General features: G+C 39.1%; 1 long non-coding RNA gene across 1 annotated transcript in view; it reads right to left on the bottom strand.

Moving 5' to 3' along the window:
* Positions 1-20000, bottom strand: part of LOC116703280 (uncharacterized) — a 24724-nt gene that overhangs the window by 4160 nt on the left and 564 nt on the right. Inside the window, exon 2 of the long non-coding RNA XR_004335383.1 lies at positions 13121-13126. This is a non-coding gene — a long non-coding RNA (uncharacterized LOC116703280). The remainder of the gene's footprint in view (positions 1-13120; positions 13127-20000) is intronic.

A 20000-nucleotide genomic window follows, 5' to 3' on the forward strand; every position in this document is an offset into this window, starting at 1 on the left:
GCTAGTAATAATAATACACACACATAGCATTATTATTATGACACACTACATTATTATTGCTTTTGTACAAAGTCTTACCTTTTTTTTTAAATGGTAGGAAAAAGGATAGTCATATTGTTCTACTTTATATTTTCTTTCAGTTATGTGAATTCACTTATTAAATACCATTTTTATAAATTTTAAAAAATAAACAAAAATGATTTCAATTGAAAGGAAGCCGAGAATGAAATGCATAAAGACAAATACATATTAATTGCATAGGATATCCAGTATGTCAAACATATCTCCACACCAAATCAAATCAGGGCCCAAAGTGAAATAGCACCTAGATTTATATTTATACATTTGAACGACATTTTTTTTTTACTTTAATTTTTAATTTCATGCAGATGATATCAATTCATATTTAATACTGAATACTTTGAGCCCATTCTGTTAACTGGCGCGTCAGTCAAACATGTTTTTAACCCCACAGAACTTCTTAAATCTTAAATTCTAAGGAGATCCCAAAGTTTCCACAACTACCAACTGTCGAGCTGTGTTTGGGGATTTCTGCTTCCCACGGACTCACAATACTGTACAAGGCTCTCTCTGAAACGTATTAGACAATAACAGCATTTCAGAAATGACTGAAGAGTCTTTTTGACGCTTATGTAATGAAGAAAAGCACCTGAACATGGCGATGGAGGGGTGTAACCATGACAATCTTGTGTTGGAATATTTCCCTTCAAATGACTACCTGGAACAAACTTAAGTAGAAATTCACTTAAATGTTAATGGTTTAAAAACATCACCACATTGTTTTTTTTTTTAAGTAAAGTATTCTCCATACTTTGGATTTGGAGTACATTTGGCCCCAGAATCAAAGTAAATTGTACTTCATTTAAGTAAAGATGTTTGGGTCAACAAGACCTCCAAACAATATGACGAGAGGTTGTTTATTTCTACCCTCTAATACAGTGGTTCTCAACCTGGGGTTGGGGACCCCGAAAGGGGTCACAAAATAATTTCTGGGGCTCGCCAGATGGTTGGGGGTAAGAAAGAAATGAAATAACATCTTCTAGACTGGGGAATGGTTTTTACGTTACTGTGTGAGTTTGGTACATTACATGTGTTATATTCAGAACTTTGTATATCAGGAGGTCCTGGAAAACAGAAAGGGTCATGGAGGCGGGGGAGGGGGAGAGAAAAAGTCACCATAAAAAATCCAAAGAGCCTGGTGCTCCTGGTGGTCTTGGGTCAAAGTCCTGTGTTTGTTTGACCACCCCAACCTGCCTCCTAACGTGGTGATAGGCGCTCTTATTATTCTCACGTTACTTTCTGCTTTGCCCCCGTCATAATTATTACGGCCACCAGAGGGCACTGCCACTGTAAACATGTATTTGTGTCGTAATTGCCGCTTGAAAAAACGACATATGTGGGCGTTTTTCGAGACAGGACATTCTCAGAACACAGGACATGGTGGACTTGTCCCCGGTGAGAGCTCAAGTATTGGTAAATGGATGTTGTAATTGGGTTAGTCCACAAGCTTTTTAGCATCAACCAGCCATTGAAAGTCTAGTAAAATGCAACTAACTACGAGCTAAATGAAAAGCACAGCCACATGAAGCAGAGATGGAGAATCAATAAAAAGTCAAATGAAAAAGAGAGGATTAAGACAGAGAGAGACAGAGAGGATATTAACCCGTATCCATTGACATCAGACCGAGAGGGAGAGATCCTGACACAATTAAAGACACAAGAGAAAAAAGGATTTACAGAGGAAAGAAAAAAAAAGTGAAAAAAAGTTGAATTAATTGATTTCACATTGCCGGTTGTTGTTAGCCAGGAATGACTGGTGGCCATACTAACAGACAGGTGTTTATGTGTGGTAACGGGATGTGGTCAGTTGGTTGTGTGTTGTGTGTGTGTGTGTGTGTGTGCGTGCAAATGACAGCATATAAAAAACAGTTGTTGCACATTGAAGAAAAATAGATACTGCTATTTTGCAGGTAGTGAATAAATAGTGTTAATGCAATGTCATGGTTCACTTTGATTTCATTCATGTATTTAACAGTATTTAATGTATTTAAAATTGCTGTAATTTTAAATTAAGTTAAACTAGCCAAAAACATGGCAGTGCGTTAGGACAGACTGGGGATGGCAAGATAAGGTGACAGCTGACAATAAGACAGCCAAATAAGGCAAAGGAAAGGGCTTAATGTAGCTAAAACATTACTGCAGATAAAACATAAAATAAGGTAAATGTAGAAGCATCTACCAGCATGAAAAGAACATTAGATTAGATTAGATTAGATTCAACTTTATTGTCATTACACATGTACAGGTACAAGGCAACGAAATGCAGTTTGGGTCCAACCAGAAGTGCAATAGCAGTAAGTGATGGATATATACAATGGTTCCATAAGTGCATAAGTGAATAAATATGAAAATGAATAATATTATAAACAGAATTTTACAGATGGGTTTGTCCTATGAATATAAAATATAGATATAACAAGTTTTGTGAGCAAGATTTACAGCTGGATATGTACTGAATATTAAATACAGGTGGATATTACTATAAATAGAATTTTTACAGATGTGTATAATGAACGTACATAATGAATGAATGTACCTACATAATACCACGTAATGCCATTTAGTAAGAGGAACATGCAGTGATGATTATGGCAAATTAAGAGAGAAACAGGAGCTATTTCAAAATATGTAGAATCATCCTCCGCAATTAAAAATCAATAGGAGCGAATTGACCCAATATGGCTTTACATGAATACCACAATAATTCATTTTATTACGTTTAATGTTTCAGTTTTGCACTTTACATTTTTTTTGTTCATAGCTTAAAGTGTTTGTCCTATACGTGAAAAGCTAAATTCCTAAGCAATAAAATACACCTTTATCATCCAATACAATACCTTTATCATTTGTTAATGCCAATTAAATGTGGTCACAGTTGGTGCTGTTTACCAAAAGTCCCACAGCGTCACTTTAAAGACCACAGTTAGCATGAAGAGTGACATGGCTATGCAGAAACTCAAGCTGTGTCAACAGAATGTCTGAATAAAGATGTCACCGTATCTCTCATGCAGTCTGACTGGCGGATGGTTTCTGGGAAATGCAGTACAGAAACGCAGCACCCAGCAGCTGTTTGCCCCATAGTTGGAACAGTACATCTCGCAGATTACCACTTTAGAATTGTAAAACTGACCCGTTGTGTATTTTCAAGTCAAACCCAGAGTGAAATAATATTATATATCGTCGTGTAAAATCCCAGGTTAGGTTAAAAGGCATTTCTCACAGGCTTTAAATACACCTTTGGCCTCGCAACTGCTACTTCTGTCACTGCGAGCTAAATCAAAGCTAAAGCCCTTGAAAAAGAGCCATCAAAACCCACAGAAACCACGTCCTCCAAACACAGGAGGATTTACACCATTTCTGCTTTCTGTCTCTCTGCCTGCTGCTCTTGTTTCTCTCTGTCATTACACAGCGCTGCTGTCAGGCTGCTGCAGGCCCAGCTTTCACTGCTAAACTTTTACTTTCATTACGAGATCATTTTCTCATGTTACACCGCTCTCATGATTAGTAAAGTGGACAATATCCCTTTTAACTGTATTTGGTTAGGGTAGTTGGTGAGGGGAAGAGTTTTTTAAAAAGGGATATACGGGGGGCCCCTTTGAAAATTTTTTTTTTTTTTTTGTTAATATAATATTTTATGGGCCCCCAAGGGCCCAACAATATTGGGAAATAGTAGGGGTTAGAATCCCCAGACGCCTCATAAAATTGGGTATTCATCACGATACCCCGGCCTTTGGTACGATATTTTTGGGGGTTTTTAAATTTTTTGTTGGCCCAAACTTTCCCTTGTGATATATTGAAATTTTTAAAACCCTTTTTTCCCAAAAATTTTTTATTTAAATTTTTTTCCCCAAAAAAAAGGAAATTTTTGCCAAATCTTTTATCAAAAAAGGGTACTTTTCTCCTTTGGGTTCATCTTCAATTTTGTTGCCCCTTCCCAAAATGGGATTGCACGCAACAGCCCAAACCCCAACACAAATAAAATTTAAAAGATCGATACTTGGGGTTTGGACTTTAACAGTATTACCGCTGAAAATATTTTTGCTATGTGTACCCTTTTTTTTTCCCGCCACCTTGGGAAAAATAGTGAAAAAGAAGCATACCAGGATCCCTACATGTATTTTAAAGGGTTTACAAGCGGGTAAAAATACCTGCAAGGAAAATGCTAGGGAGGGAGTAGTTTTGCCAACTTCCCTCTAAATTGCCCCCGTCTTATTAAAACACGGGTTTACTGTATGTTTTCATTTTTCCTGGGGTTTTTAAAACCATTGTTTAAAAAGTGGTCATATTGGAGCGTGGGTTGGAAACCCCGGAAGAAAAAATGAGGGGAAAACCCCCTTTGGGTTTTCTAAATTTTAAAAGTTTTAAAAGTACGGGCATGGGGTTTAAAATTCATAATTCAATAATTTCCAAAAGGACATACCCTGCTATAAAGATGTAATATATTTTCTTATATATATATATATATACTTAGCTGTCCCTATTTTCTGTGTGAGATCCCCTTAAAAAACTGCCCATTTTCGGGGAAAAGGCGATTTAGGGAGGATTTAAGAGAAAATGGTTTTTTTCCTTCATGCAAAATTTTTCCTTTTTTTTGGGATGGGCGGAAAAACCCCATTTAGGGGAGTGTTTTCCCGAGGTTTTCCTTTGGGGGAAAACGGGGAGATTGTGTTGGGGAAAAGCCCCCCCCCTTTATGCTGCAGGGGGGGTTGCTTTGTTTTGGTAAAAGGAAAAAAAACATGCTAAACTTTTCCCCAAAATAGTCTTTTAATAGGGAGTTCCATCTGGGGGATTGCTTGGTGCCGTGGGAAATTGGGATCATGCTTTTTGCGATGTCCGTTACCTTCCTCTTTCTTTGGTTTGGAATTCTAAACTCTGGTAGATTTCTGAAGACTATGGTTACCTGGTCCTCAGATCTCTGCAGGGTAAATCCAGACAGCTAGCTAGACTATCTGTCCAATCTGAGGACTATGGTTACCTGTCCTCAGATCTCTGCAGGGTAAATCCAGAAGCTAGCTAGACTATCTGTCCAATTGAGGCTATGGTTACCTGGTCTCAACTCTGCGGGTATCCAGAGGCTAGCTAGACTATCTGTCCAATTGAGGATATGGTTACCTGGTCCTCAGATCTCTTGCAGGGTGAAATCCAGACCGGCTAGTGACTATTGTCCAATTGAAAACTATGGTTACCTGGTCCTCAGATCTCTGCAGGGTAAATCCAGACGGCTAGCTAGACTATCTGTCCACTCTGAGGACTATGGTTACCTGGTCCTCAGATCTCTGCAGGGTAAATCCAGACAGCTAGCTAGACTATCTGTCCAAACTGAGGACTATGGTACTGGTCCTCAGATCTCTGCAGGGTAAATCCAGACAGCTAGCTAGAACTATCTGTCCAATCTGAGGACTATGGTTACCTGGTCCTCAGATCTCTGCAGGGTAAATCCAGACAGCTAGCTAGACTATCTGTCCAATCTGAGGACTAGGGATACCTGGTCCTCAGATCTCTGCAGGGTAAATCCAGACAGCTAGCTAGACTATCTGTCCAATCTGAGGACTATGGTTACCTGGTCCTCAGATCTCTGCAGGGTAAATCCAGACAGCTAGCCGGACTATCTGTCCAATCTGAGTTTTCTCTTGCATGTCTATTTTACAGTGGCTTTGTTCGGTGCTTAGCACCGCCCCCAGGCGATTGTGATTGGTTTAAAGAAATGCCAATAAACCAGAGCACGTTTTTCTCACATCCCAGAATGCTGTGTGGTCTAGCCAGACGCTCCTCCACAGCATTGTGGATGAAGCTCTGGCAAAACGAGACTGATTCCAAAATAACATATAACGCGTTGTGCAATACATCTTACAGTTTTTACACACTGAAATCAAACGTATTACACAATTAACAGAACCTTACACCCAAGGGGCAAAACATTGGCCCAGGCGTGCACCACTATAAGCACAATGTCAGCCACACACTTTTTGCAAAACATTACACACACTTGTATACATTAGACACAGAAGTACATCACAATGTCACTTCCTTGCAATTCCAAAGCACTGACAAAGGTGAAATGTCCAGACCTTTGAGCCAATCTGTGGAACACAGCTATCAGATGATCGCTTAATTTTAGACACATCATTAGTTTTAAGCACAAATTATTATTTTTTTTTAACTGTAGTTGTAACCTGTATAGAGTATTTTCATATGTGTCTGTTGTTTGCTGAGCCAACAGTGGTATGCACAGTACTGTAGAATCTGTAGGAAAACCGGGACATGTTTTGTTGGCATTCTCATATTGACATGTTGACTGATTTGGTACATCTTGTGTAGTATTTGGCGAATTTATTGTATATTTGCAATGTCTGTGTGTACTTCATTTACAGTAATCTAATCACTGGGAAGTAGAATTGCTAAAAGTGTTTGAGGTTAGCAACAGCAGTGTGTACCTGGTTAAAACTGAATTAAGGCGTATGATATATGGTCTGTTTTTTATAAATTATAGATTTTCCAGAGTGTTCTGCTGATGCTGGTGTGTGGCCGTGTTAATTGTGTATGGTGTTAAAAAAACGGTCCCTCTTTTAAAAATGGTGCTTAACCCTTGTGTTGTCCTCCTGAGTAAAAAACTGATAAAAATGATCCCCAACACCACCTTACTACCACTGGTTTTACACTGCTTTTTGGAATTCATGGTCAATAACCCTCATTTATATAGAATTATACGTAATGTTTGAGTTAAAAAAGCAGAAATTATAAAATATTTTGACTAATAGTTAAGATCAGAAGAACCTACAGGTGAGTTTAATCCGGAATGAAAGTGATCAATTTTATTTGCAAAGAGCATTGTAAGGAATCCAGTCCATTTTTTGGTTCACATGGTGGCCACCATATGAACTCCAACTTCTCAAGATGTCATCCCATGTGGGTCCTGCAGCGGTGCGGGTTTAGGTCCGGCCTACGGGTCTTTGCTGCATGTCGTCCCCCATCTCTCACGCCCTTTCATGCCTATCCACTGTCTCTAGGCAATGGAGGTAAAAGCCCCATTAAATAATCTTTAAAAAAAAAATGTCATCCTGTTATTCCTCTCTCCCAATTGTTGCTGCCTCTCCATGTTCATATTTCTTAACGTTTTACAATGAAACCTAAATATTACTTTGCAGTCTATTTCAAATAGCTGTTTTCTAACCCTCGTGTTGTCCTCGGGTCAAACTGACCCGTTTCAAAGTGTTTTATATCAGAAATATGGATTTCTTTCAACCAAATTGCCCAAAAATAACATGGACGATTCCTTATGTTCTTCAGGTAAAAATATTGATGAATTTTATTAAATTAAAGCATTTAAATTAAAGGGTTTCCTATCAGTATCCGGACTAAACTCTGACATCTACCCATCTGAGATCCACGCAACATCCTCTGATCTTAACTATTAGTCAAAATAATTCATAGCTTCTGCCTTTTAAACTAAAAACGGATGTATAATTTGATATAAATGATGTTTGTTGACCATGAATTCCAAGAATAAGTGTTATTAAACCAGCTCAGGTTTTAAAAAAAACGACAAAAACATCGGAAAAAGCACAAAAAAATGTTCATTTTCAATTTTGACCTGGAAGGACAATTTCATGGATAACAGGAAGACAACACAAGGGTTAAACATGTAAACCATTGGATATGAAATGTTCTGCCTTCTGTGTAGTATGTGGCCAGGGTCTCTAAATTTGTATTTTGTCCAGTAACTGCAATCCCAACTATGGTGAGTGGCCTCAAATTTGTATGTGGCAAAACAGAACAAAGGTGACTCCTTATTTGTATTTAATTTAATTGCAGTCATTTTATTCTGCTTAATGACAATACAAATTGTGTCTGAATCTGATCTGATTTACTGAAAAGCTAAGGTATCACTACAAACTGTTCGGACATGGTAAAAAAATCTAGTTCTGCTCACTTATAGTAAGGCTTATAATAAGGGTGAAACTAATGAATCTGCATCAATCCCATTTTTAAAATTAAGTTTTCAAATTACTTAGAGAACTAAGTACTTTTAGTGGTGTGTATTATTTGGTATAGGTACATTTTTGTCCATTGTGGACATTTTAACTTCTAGGAACAATTGTGTCTGCCATTGATTTTTAGCTGTGCTTTGTAAATTGTTATTGGAATTATTTTTCATAATATAAATTTTTGCCCTCTGTTTTTGGAAATTACCATGTAAGTCTCGCTGGACAAAAACATCTGCCAAATTGTAATGTGAAGACCAAACTGTATTCGCATAGCCTACCTTGATATGATTTTTATTATGTTTGGCCTGCTTTTTTTTTTTTTAGTTTTTAGTGTTTTCAATTTATCAACTAATTTCACATTTTTCACAAAGCAGATTTTAGTCCCACTGAGAGTTCTAATCTTGTCAAATCCTACAAAATCCAATCACATGAAGAAGGGGAGAGAGGGAGGAATGAGAAAAAGAAGGAGTGCAAGCACAGAAGGGAGGAGTGAGGGAAAGCGAGACAGAGAACAGCGAAGAGAAGAGACACCCCCCACCCCTCAATAATCAAAACTGGCCAGTGCAACCCACCCCAAAAACCTATTATGTACATTCCTTTTCATAAATAAAGACATTTGCTTGCACCATAAATTGATGCAGAAAAGAAACACACAAATTCGAAATCTCAATGTTGGAACCAAAGTTCAGTAAAAGGCATCAATTTTGAAATGGAGTGAAATATAATGGAAATCATCAAGTGAAAGAAACTGCAGAAAAAATGCGTTCAAATGTATTCAATGTTCACAAATTAGTTGCGTTATCAAGACACATAAAAGTGTCAGGGGCTTTGCCAAGATGGATGCGTATTTCCTTTAAGCACAACGTGAATCGACATATAGATACCAACATTGATGCAACAGGATGCACAGTGAGCAACTATCATCAAAAACTGGGCCTTTTTATGTGCTTCCATTCCTTGAAAGAAGCATTGCTACAAATTTCTAATTTCATTTTTCAAAGGCAATGATTAGTGCAAAGATGGGAAGTAAAAAAGTACAAATACTTTGTTACAAATACTTTATTACTTTTTATTCAAGTAGATCTTTCAGATATTTGTACTTTACTTTACTATTTCATTTTACTACTTTACTTACTTTACTTTAACTTTTTCCTTTTACTCCTTACATTTTAACACGAATATCGGCACTTTCTTCTTCTTACGTTTTACGAAATTGGCTCGTTACTTTGGTTTCAAATGATTTCAGTGAAGTTACCGTTATTATTTTTCATATTCTTCATACAAATTCAGTCTAGTTGGGTGGGAATATACGCTGCACTTCCGCACCACTACAAGACGACTGGACAGATTTGGCGGCATTCGCGTTCAAAGATTTACCGGCTGTCTGTCAATACTTACACGCTGCTGTCATCTAGTGGTTGTTAGGTGTAACTCTAAAAGTATGAGGAACTTCTTAATTAAAGGAGAATTCCGGTTGATTTCAACACGTAGCTCTGTAGCGCTGTCTACACCGTGTTATCCTCCTGCTAGAGTTAGCACCCAACAGGCTGAAACAGGGCAAGTTCTAAACGTGTTATTAGCCTCTAAACATGTTCAAAATGTCATTAAAAGTGCCTACACGTGTGCAGTGATTCCTTCAGAGTGAACCCAGTGAATCTGTGTTCTGTAGAACAATCTGTAGTTATGAAAGAAAGGCATTAAAGATGTGCTAATTCAGCTCTGTTAAGTTCCTGTGTTGATACTGCAAGGAGTGCTTCGGGACCGTCTACAAACTACAACACTGAAAAGAGACACAAACACATTTTCAAAAATAAGCATAAGCTTATTTATGGGAAGGTTGGTGGTTCAATCCCTGGCCCTGCAGTCCCATGTTGAAGTGTCTTTGGGCAAGACACTGAACCCTGAGTTGCCCCCGATGCTGCGCCATCGGAGTATAAATGTGTGGTTCCTGTACTGCGTAAAAGCGCTCTGAGTAGTTGTTAAAACTAGAAAAACGCTAAATAAAAGTACAGCTTCATTTATTTCTGAAAGGTAAGTGCTGTAGTACAACTAGCAGGAGACAAGTTGTATGTGAGTTTGGAGACACTACCTTATTTAATCGTTAAATCGATAGCCTACATATTTTTGTTTCATCTCTTTTCTGTGTTGTAGTTTGAAGACGGTCCCTATCCCCTCAACACAGGAACCAAACAGAGCTGAATTATCACAACTTTCATGCATTTCTTTCCTATCTCTAGCAGTTAGATTCACTGTGTTCACTGGGAAGGAATCACTGCACACGTGTAGGCACTTTTAATGACATTTTGAACATGTTTAGAGGCTAATAACACGTTTAAAACTTGCACTGTTTAAGCCTGTTGGGTGCTAACTCTAGCAGGAGGATACCACGGTGTAGACACCACCGACTATTTTCATTTTTCTCTGTACTAGCGCTCCAAATTTCCAAACAACAGAGCTTGGAATCAACCGGAATTCTGCTTTAATGTCTGTTTAGTCAGTCATATTTTATCCTTTATTTTCTTTCCAGAAGCCATTTTTGAGCACACACATATACAGTGATGGGTATAACGGCGTTATAAAATAACAGCGTTGCTAACGGCGTTACTTTTTTCAGAAACGAGTGATCTAATTGATCACTCTTCCCATCTTAATAACGCTGTTACCGTTACTGCCAAAAAATGTGACGCGTTTACTTTATGTACATTTCCAAGCCTGTACTTTGTTACTTTAACTTGAGTAAAGAAGTTAAAGTAGTACTTTTACTATTACCAAAGTATCTGTACTTCTACTTGAGTACAGGAAGTGAGTACTTTTGCCATCTCTGGACTACACGGAAACCGAATGAGCGTTTAGCTTCAGACCCTTCTAGGCAGCTGTTGTCCAGACTAACGCTGCCCACGGCTCACCTCTTGTCAGATGTTGTGCAACACTCAGCAGCAGCTGGCAGAGCCACGCAGCTCGAGCGAGAGACTCTCTAAATGATGATTTATTAGTTCAGAAGACACACAAGGACATGTTCACTGTTAGATCACGTTTTCTCCCTGTCTCCCTGTGTCCGTCTACCGGTAGATTTATTGCTGCTAGTGCTGCTGCAGGACAGCCGAGAGCTGCTAGCTTATGTTTTCATCACAGAGACAGGAAGGAAGGAGGAAATTGAACGAGGTGAGCACTGAGCATTATGTGAATGAAAAAAAGAGTCTTGTGATGAGACTGAGAAACACACTAGAGAAGGGAGACAAGAAAGGATTCTTTATTAACCCTTGTGTTGTCTTCCTGTTAACCATGAACGTGTAATTCCAGGTCAAAATTGAAAATGTTATATGAATATTTTTTGTGCTTTTCCAATGTTTTTGTCACCACTTCTGATATATTTGTTACTTTTTCCAGCTTTTGGCGCTTTTTAAAAACCTGAGCTGGTTTATTCTTGGAAATTATGGTCAACAAACCTCATTTGTATCAAATTCTACATGTGTTTTTAGTTAAAAAAGGCAGAAATTATGAATTATTTTGACTAATAGTTCAGATCAGAGGATGTTGAGTGGATCTCAGATGGGTAGATGTCAAAGTTTAGTCCGGATTTTGAAACCATTAGAAAAAAAGAATTCAAATGTTAGAAGATTAAATAAAACACCCAAAAAATCATTGAAACTAATCATTATTTTTACCTGAAGAATGTTGTATGGGCAATTTGGTTGAAAGAAATCCATATTTCTAATATGAAACACTTTGAAACGGGTCAATTTGACCCGAGGACAACACAAGGGTTAAAAAAAAACAATATTTCCCCATCTTTGCTTTGATTGTTTCTATATTGTTCTAATAAAAACATTCCTCAACTTAACAAACAATTTCAATTCACCAATGAAAGTACAGCCTAGTGCAAAATAATAATCACACTGCATGACAGCAAAATGGGTGAAAGAAGTCAGAAATACTGAAAAATAGGTGGAGCAGAAAAGCACTGCGCCTAACGTAACGTAACACACAGGCTCCAGGCCAGAAGGAGTGCTAAGTAGGATAAGCTGAATAAATCCTAGTTCCCTCTTGGGAAAGGTTTTTTTTCTGGCAGATCCACTCCAGACCGTTCTTTTCCATCACAGAAACTGAGTTGTGGCATCCGTACACTTCCAGAGCTGACGTGACTGCGTATGGCTGAAGCCAACCAACCAAAACACAGCATTCCTCCTAATCCAGCGCTGCTTTCCAACAGTGTTCCAACTGCATCTCTAGCTGTGAAGCCAGAGGAACTACACCACGCATTGTGCACTTGAAACACCGTTGATATGAACTACGTTTTTGTTGAAAAATTAAAATCTTAAAGGAGACATTTGGATTTGGGTTTTTGGTGTCTTTCTAGTCTGGAAGGGCACAAAGGGAGACCTTTGGAAACGACGACACACGTCTTCTAACCAAACAGTGTCTTAGCTGTAGCCTGCTAGCTACATATACACCGTAGAGGAGAAAAAGGTCGTGCACGTGTGTGTCGGCTCCAGCCATCTGTCAACCAGCTGTGGAATGATGTCTCTCTGCTGCTCTCTCACTCGCTCTCTGAGCTGAGCTAAGTGGTGCGGAGATGCTTCATTGGCAAAAAAAAACAAAAAAAAACTCTCTGAGGAGCGTAGCTCACTGACAATTTATTGACTCCACTCCTGACCCACACACACACACACACACACACACACACACACTATAGGGTTAGCTTGATACGTTGTTCTCAGTAGCACTGGATTGGTAATAGTACTGTCTACATTTCCAAAGGCTGCTCTGCATAGTGCTGCCACCAGTGCACTGATTGATGCTGGACTTCCAAAGCATATTAAACATACTGCAGCTATAGCTAATGACTTTTGCCCAAGGGGAACTGTCAGGGCCTTTAGATATATCATGAGATACATCACAATCAAATATATGAAGCATGTGTCATTGTGTTCTAATCAAATCAAGTCAAAATAACCCTTCCCTGCACCACTCCATTCTGTTCTGTATTGCTTGAGCTGTCAGGGAGCTCACTCTATTGTTTTAGATATTTAGTGATATTAGAAATAACCAACAACATTATACTTCTAAGGGGGATTCTTTTATTTAGAACACCCATTTTCAGCAGTTAGAGGTCCTAAGGGAAAGCTATCAGCAGCAACTATGATGGAGGAGAGTGGATATTGTTGCTAACTTGTTGGCTGAACTTTAAAGCAGCTAATAACCACTATTGTTATATTACCAATGGAACACTGACTTGTGGTAGTGATGAGCCTATAGGGAAAATATTACCTGACTCTGAAGTCCCCCCCTGCAGTACTTCACAGTGTCAGCTTGTTGTTTTGTTTTTCTGGCACACAACTTTACTCTTTCAATTCCTAATTCCTTACCGCAATCATCAGGGTCCTTTATCACCGCAGCAGGCAGCTTTCTTCAGCAGAAAAGCATTTAAACCTGCATTCCAGTACCGGCTCAGCAACAAACAAACAGACAAACACGCCACTTTCTTCAGAGGCTTTTAGCAGCTAAAAAGGGATTTCTCTCGAGAATTAGTGAAGACCAAACAAGAACGGTGAATATTGGACTCCTCAGATCCTCCGAATGATCATGTTCATCTGGATGTGGGAATAGGCAACTGCTACTAGCAAACCGCCATGTCATCTTCAAAGGTTATAATCTCAATGGTGTGTTTACAGCACTAAAGTGACACTTCACCACAACATCAAAAGTATGCATTTCCCCTATTTATTGAGAACTACATGGCACTGAGCGCCAAAATAATACATTTGAAAAACTAGCGTTGTCGCTAAGCTAAACTCACAACCCTGTTACTCAACAGTCTCTACAGGCCTGGTGGCAGTTAGATGTCTCTACTGAACTGCCAATCAGAATCAGAAAAGGATTTATCGCCACAACTAGTACACTTATGTGGAATTTGCCTTGGTGAAAGGTGTATACATAAACAAAAAAACATATTCAACATTAACATAAAATGAACAATAATTACAGAAAAAGAGATATATTCATACAAAGTAACTGTTGATTGTTTGACCGTATCACTGTGCAGAATGAAGCTTATTAAGAACACTGTTGACTCTGTGCAATATATCCTTCATCCCATGTGCCATTATCACTACATCTGTGCATGATTTTTCATGTGGGCAATTTTGAAAATGCAATTTAATAGTTCATGTGTAATTTATTGTATAATACTATAATATTTTGTACACTTATCTATCTCTGTACACTTACCTATCTCTGCTCGGATCTTTGCTGTTGCAAACCGAAATTTACCCAGTGTGGGAAAAATTAAGTTTTTCCTTATCATATCTTATCTTATCTTATCTTATTCATGGTGAAATTACATACGAATTCCAATTGCATTGCTGTTGGTTTTACTGCTACATGTCCATATCTGTATTTTACCAGCCAATCTTACCTTGCAGAAAGCTAAATAAGAACACCAGTACTGATATGTCTGAATCATGAACTGTATTTATATTCAGTCAAATGATTTAAATCTTCCCCCTACAGCTTCAGTTTTTCACCTGCACCCGCCTCTTTCCACCTTAGTGTCGACTTCTTGTTCCAGATGGATGAAATCTGTGCCCTATCATTGTTTTTATCCCTTAGAGACAATTCCAATAACTCCCAAACTGTTGCATCATTTTGGAATATGTACCGTATGTATGAGTGCCAATGGGTAGAACACCGTCATCCATTCTTGTTTTTTAGTTTAATTCCAATGAAGTCAACCGCCAGTGATATTGTCACTTAAACACACTTGTTCAACAGGTTCACAATGAAGCTATTCATTGCATATATTTCACATTTTGACAATAGAAGATTGTATTAATCAGACTCTGCACCTACTTGGATCTCAATCAATCCTTTGACTTTTAACTAAACATTCTCAGAATGCAGAAAGTACAGCCAGATGAGCATAAAATTACAATACGGTCAAATGTAACGATTGATAATGAAGTATCAAAAAAGTTTCTCTATATCCAGTTTAGCATTCGTTTTTTTATAATTTTACAACAAATATGCTAAATGAACCATTGTTTGTCGTCTGGATCAAAGAGGAAGAGAAACAATGTAAAGACTTGATGAATGTTAGCTGGCATCATAGTCAAGTTTCATTCCACTGCAGCGGCTGCTCAGTGTTTTCACTTTTGCCAAAGCACAGACATTACATTTAAAGTGTGTAATTCATAATAGCACTAAATTAAATGAATAGCAACGGAAGTCACTGGGTGGCTCTGTAAAGTGTATGGAGTCATGGAGTCAACGAAAACTCAGGGAACAGGTTAGGAGATGATATGGTCAGTGGTTCTTTGGTGTTCGCTCCATTCAAAACCCAACCCAGAGCCATCACACGGAAAGCTGGACCAAACGGAAGTGAGGCCCACTGCCAAGTCTCGATGAGAACCAGTTTTGGATTGGGCCCAACAGTCAGGTTTAACTGCTGAATGGAATTGCTAGGTTGTCAGTAGATAGATTTGTTTTAGTGCAGTTTGTCATTAACTTTTCCTTCTAAATGTATTACAGAGTATATTGTAACAGAACCTGTAATAACACATGTATAGCAGTGTTCACATGTGATGCAATTGATATTGTAAATAGTTTAATTCTTTACACAGCCTTATTATTCCACAGGTCATGTATTTGCCACTTTAATAACCTGCATTATGCTGAATAAAGGGTGAATACACCCAACTGCCTCATCCTTTCCTGACTGCCAGAAGCAGCATTCCTACATTTGATATCATCCGTCTTGCAAATACACAGGTGGACCTGTGTTTTTTTTGCAGGACTGATGACAAAGTATACCAATAAAGACACTCATAATGGATCATCTGGTGTGTAATTAGCACTGTCGCCTGGAAAACAGTTCAATGGCCCAATCAAAGCAGAGCAACTGGAAATTATAGCTGCTAACATTAAGCTGTTCCTGAGACTCAGTTGCTGTGTTATGATAATGTAAGATACAATCAGGGGGTGCCTGGGGGTGTGTGTGTGAGATTTCCCTCTTTCTGGTCTATACATCCCTGCCAGTGATCACCTACTTCCCCAATAGACCATATATGTAAACCTAAAATGGAAGTAAACTAAGGAAAGCGCCGTTACGTGAGCTAGCGATAGAAGTATAAGATCTGAGCAGCAGTTGCTGGTTGTCTTGGAGCTCCGGGACGCCGGCTACCAGCGGCACTCATTTAGCCGCCGATAGGTGACTGTGCGCCGGCTGCAGGCACCGCCAGATGATGGTCCATTTAGGGGCTGTGGTAGTTGAGTCTAGCCAGAAAAAATGAGCCTATTTTTTAGACCTACTCTATCTGTAAAGTGTCTCGAGATAACTCTTGTTATGAATTGATACTATATATAAAATTAACTTGAAATTAAATAGAAATTATGCGGCGATGGCGGTTAAGTATCGGCACCAAAGCGACTTGTTAAGTTCAGGAAACAGATCGTGGTTTAGATTACAACGTTCACGAGTAAGGAACGAGCGTGAAAGTAATTTGGGCTATTTCATTTTGAGATTATTTACCATTGGATGTTAAAGTTTGGAAATCAGTGTTTTGGAATGGCTGGCAGAGTGGAACTATATCTGTGGTATTTAAAAGGGGATTTAACTATTGCATGTTTCGTTTTGTTGTGCATGACCAAAAAACACCCGTCCAACATCCATACTGTTCACACACAAGGAGTTGTCAAGGCAATGACTCAAAATGTTTTGATTACGTTCACTCGTTCCATTTTGCTCCCGTGCGGGGGTGCAGTATTATGGCGTTTTTCCATCAGTGGTACCTGCTCGACTAGACTGGGCCACTGGGCCCCGTCTTCCTTTTTCCATTGCAGATCAGTACCGCCTCATGCGTGAAGCGAGCGTGGCTGCTCGTCATAGCAGGAAACTGCTGTGACCTAACGCGACACACACACACACACACACACACACACACACAAGGTTGAAGGTGTGTGGGTTGTTTTTGATTGGCGGCGGGTTGCCACAGCCAGAAGACAAAATAGTTTCAAAAGAAGCTGGAGGCAGCAAAACAACAACAAAAATGCTGTTGTTTAGGACCCCCCCAACGCAGTGAATAGCGACAATTCTCTCCGACCAATCAGTAGTCTGCATGTTTTCACGTCACCTTTTGGTATCGCCTCAGCTCGCTTGGAACCTCGTCTGAGGTAGTACTACAAAAAGTACCTGTTAGCAGATACCAGGGCCTTTTTTTTGTTGTTTTTTGGAACCATGCAGTGGAAAACCTGCATTAGTGTGACACTCTAATACCACGGGACAATGTCTTAGGCTATATCACTGTTGTATGTAGGTTACTTTCACTGTAGCATTCAGTCTCATGAAACAAAAGTCATGTATGGTTATTTGCAGTGTATAGCTAAAATTTCACCTTCCAGTTTTCCACTATTTAGCACTTTGGGACTTTTTTCTGACTCCTTCTCTATTTTTCTATTTTACTATGGTTTTGAGTATGATGTCACTTCATGTCTTTGTTCTTTATATGTCCTGTTTGTAATTTCACTTCTGGTTAGTCACCCTGAAGAAGGCCTGAGTGCCGCAAAGCATTTATTTTATTGTATTTTTTTTCAGCCGCATCAATAAAGGCTTTTCAATATTGTCTTCAACAAGAGGGCTTTGGTTCTTCCAGTATGTTTGAATTTGAAAAGAAAACTAAATGACTAAGGCTGAAATTAAATAGGAGTTCTGTCTGTCTCTGTTGACTGCCATTTCACACTTCCTACCTCCATTCTCAGATGCATTTTGGGTGGTTTGGGGTCTAATGTGGATTTATAGGGTCCGTGGCAGATTGGGAAGCCCTGGTTTACTCCTACGGATTGGCTTTCTGTGCCTCTTCAAAACAGCTCCTTAAATCACAAAATAGGCAACTTATTTACATGACCAACATCTTGAAGTCCTTTCAGAACAGACGCAATAGTGTAAAAAGAAACAAGGTGAGTAAAACCTGCAGACATGCACACTCCAGCGCTGATGGATCGCGTGTTTCCGCCCTATCGGTGATCTGCTCGTGCGACTAATTTGCTCCTAGTGAGCGGGACACCGACCGGTCCTCACACGGTATATCTTACCGGCAGGACCGCGCGCGCTTGAGTGCACGTGTCTTCGAATGTGTATTGTTTCCCCCCCATTTAATTTGTAATGGACTAGCAACTAGCTACCATTTATCATCTTTACAATCATCAGCAGGTAAACCTTTCCAACACACACACACACACACACCACACACACACACACACACACACACAGGGTCAACCACTTAACCCGCTTTAATCACCGGCGCCATTAACATCAACACGGTATTATGTGGAAATCAACACCGAGACATAAACTTGCTGTCGCTTTCATATTTCAAACTAAAATGCTCTAATTATCATTCAGCCTCGCGCACTGATGTTATCACGGCGCAAAGGCCATTTATAGGCCGTGTAATCAACATCTCTCCCAACTAAAACCATTCAATTACCGTAATATAGACTTTATGCAGCCTACCCTATGCTCGTACCTCTTCTCTCTCACACTTCTTTAAAAGTTTTCAATTGGAACATGTTTCTGTGCTCACGAGGACATTCTTCATGCCGTGTTCATGTCCTCAGCGGCGGTCAAAACAGCAATATGATTATTATCCTTTTTTTAGTTCGATTTATCATTAAGGAATTATTACGCACCATGCGCCAAATAAATACAAATATATAGGTAATTGTTCAGAAGTGGAAAGATATTATCGTTAATACGATTTGGCATGATACCATTAATAAATCGAACGATACGTTTTAAACAGAAGCCGAACATATCTTTTAAAATGTAAAGGCCCAAGTGTTTTAGAGCATAATCGTGGATTCAAAAATAAAAAAGCAGATTCTACAAGCTGTAACAATGGCCTATAATAATAATAATAATAAGAAGAAGAAGAAGAAGAAGAAGAAGAAGAAGAAGAAGAAGAAGAAGAAGAAGAATTATATGTTTACGTGTAGGCCGGAACATAAAATTAAGAGAGAAATGCAACAGGCTACAACACAACTAAATCCTCTGGTAGTGGGTCCATTTGTGTAATTCATTGCAAAGCTTAATGTCCCATTTTGACAACACCCCCTCTAAGTCTGGTGTGTGTGCATTTTAGGCGATTCCTATCATTTTATTATAAATGTATATTTCTGCTGGGCCATGATTTAATCTTTTTGTTATTAGTAGGCTAAATAATATAAGCTAAATCCCGTCTAACACCGCTGGACTGTCACACTGCTCACTGCCACAGAAATGCAGGTTAATGGTGAGTGTTGTGTGTCTGAGGCCTACATCATCTTGGAAAAATGTTAATATCTCCAACAGACACGCTGTCGTTGCTTACAGCGCTTTGGATTGTGTTGAACTTAATATATATATATATATATGGTAATAAAAATCGGCAACATTATTTTACAACCACCATGAATAATAATTGTTGGCTTGGGATGAGACGCTCTTATTAACTCAGAAAGCCGTTTAATCCCCTCATCTAAACAGAGACCGTCTTTTCAAAGCAAAATCGACCCTTGACGAGCTTTCATATTTATGATATCATTATATGGGCCTTCACGCCCATGTCTAAAATTACAATATTTTTGGCGTCTTGTCGCGCGCCGGATGTGCACGGGCTTGTGGTCCTCATCCAGTCATGACAGTCTCCTCCTGAACACGCGGACAGTGTCTCGAGCTCTTGGATGATCCATAAAGCCCAGTCTGCCCGCTGACTCCCTGTCAGGTAACCCGGATTCGCGCGCTCACTCAGGCACCCTGTTCTCCATAACAGGGGCGCGTTCACGAGCCCCGTTTAAAACCTTAATCGGAGCAATTTAGTTATTTCAGCCACTTTTAGCTGCTTTTCGTCACGCGCACTCCCTCTCTTTCTTTCCCCCCGTCGCCTCATCCTCTCTGTCTAA

The sequence above is a fragment of the Etheostoma spectabile genome, chromosome 2 (genome assembly GCF_008692095.1).
Source record: "Etheostoma spectabile isolate EspeVRDwgs_2016 chromosome 2, UIUC_Espe_1.0, whole genome shotgun sequence".
Lineage (NCBI taxonomy): Eukaryota > Metazoa > Chordata > Actinopteri > Perciformes > Percidae > Etheostoma > Etheostoma spectabile.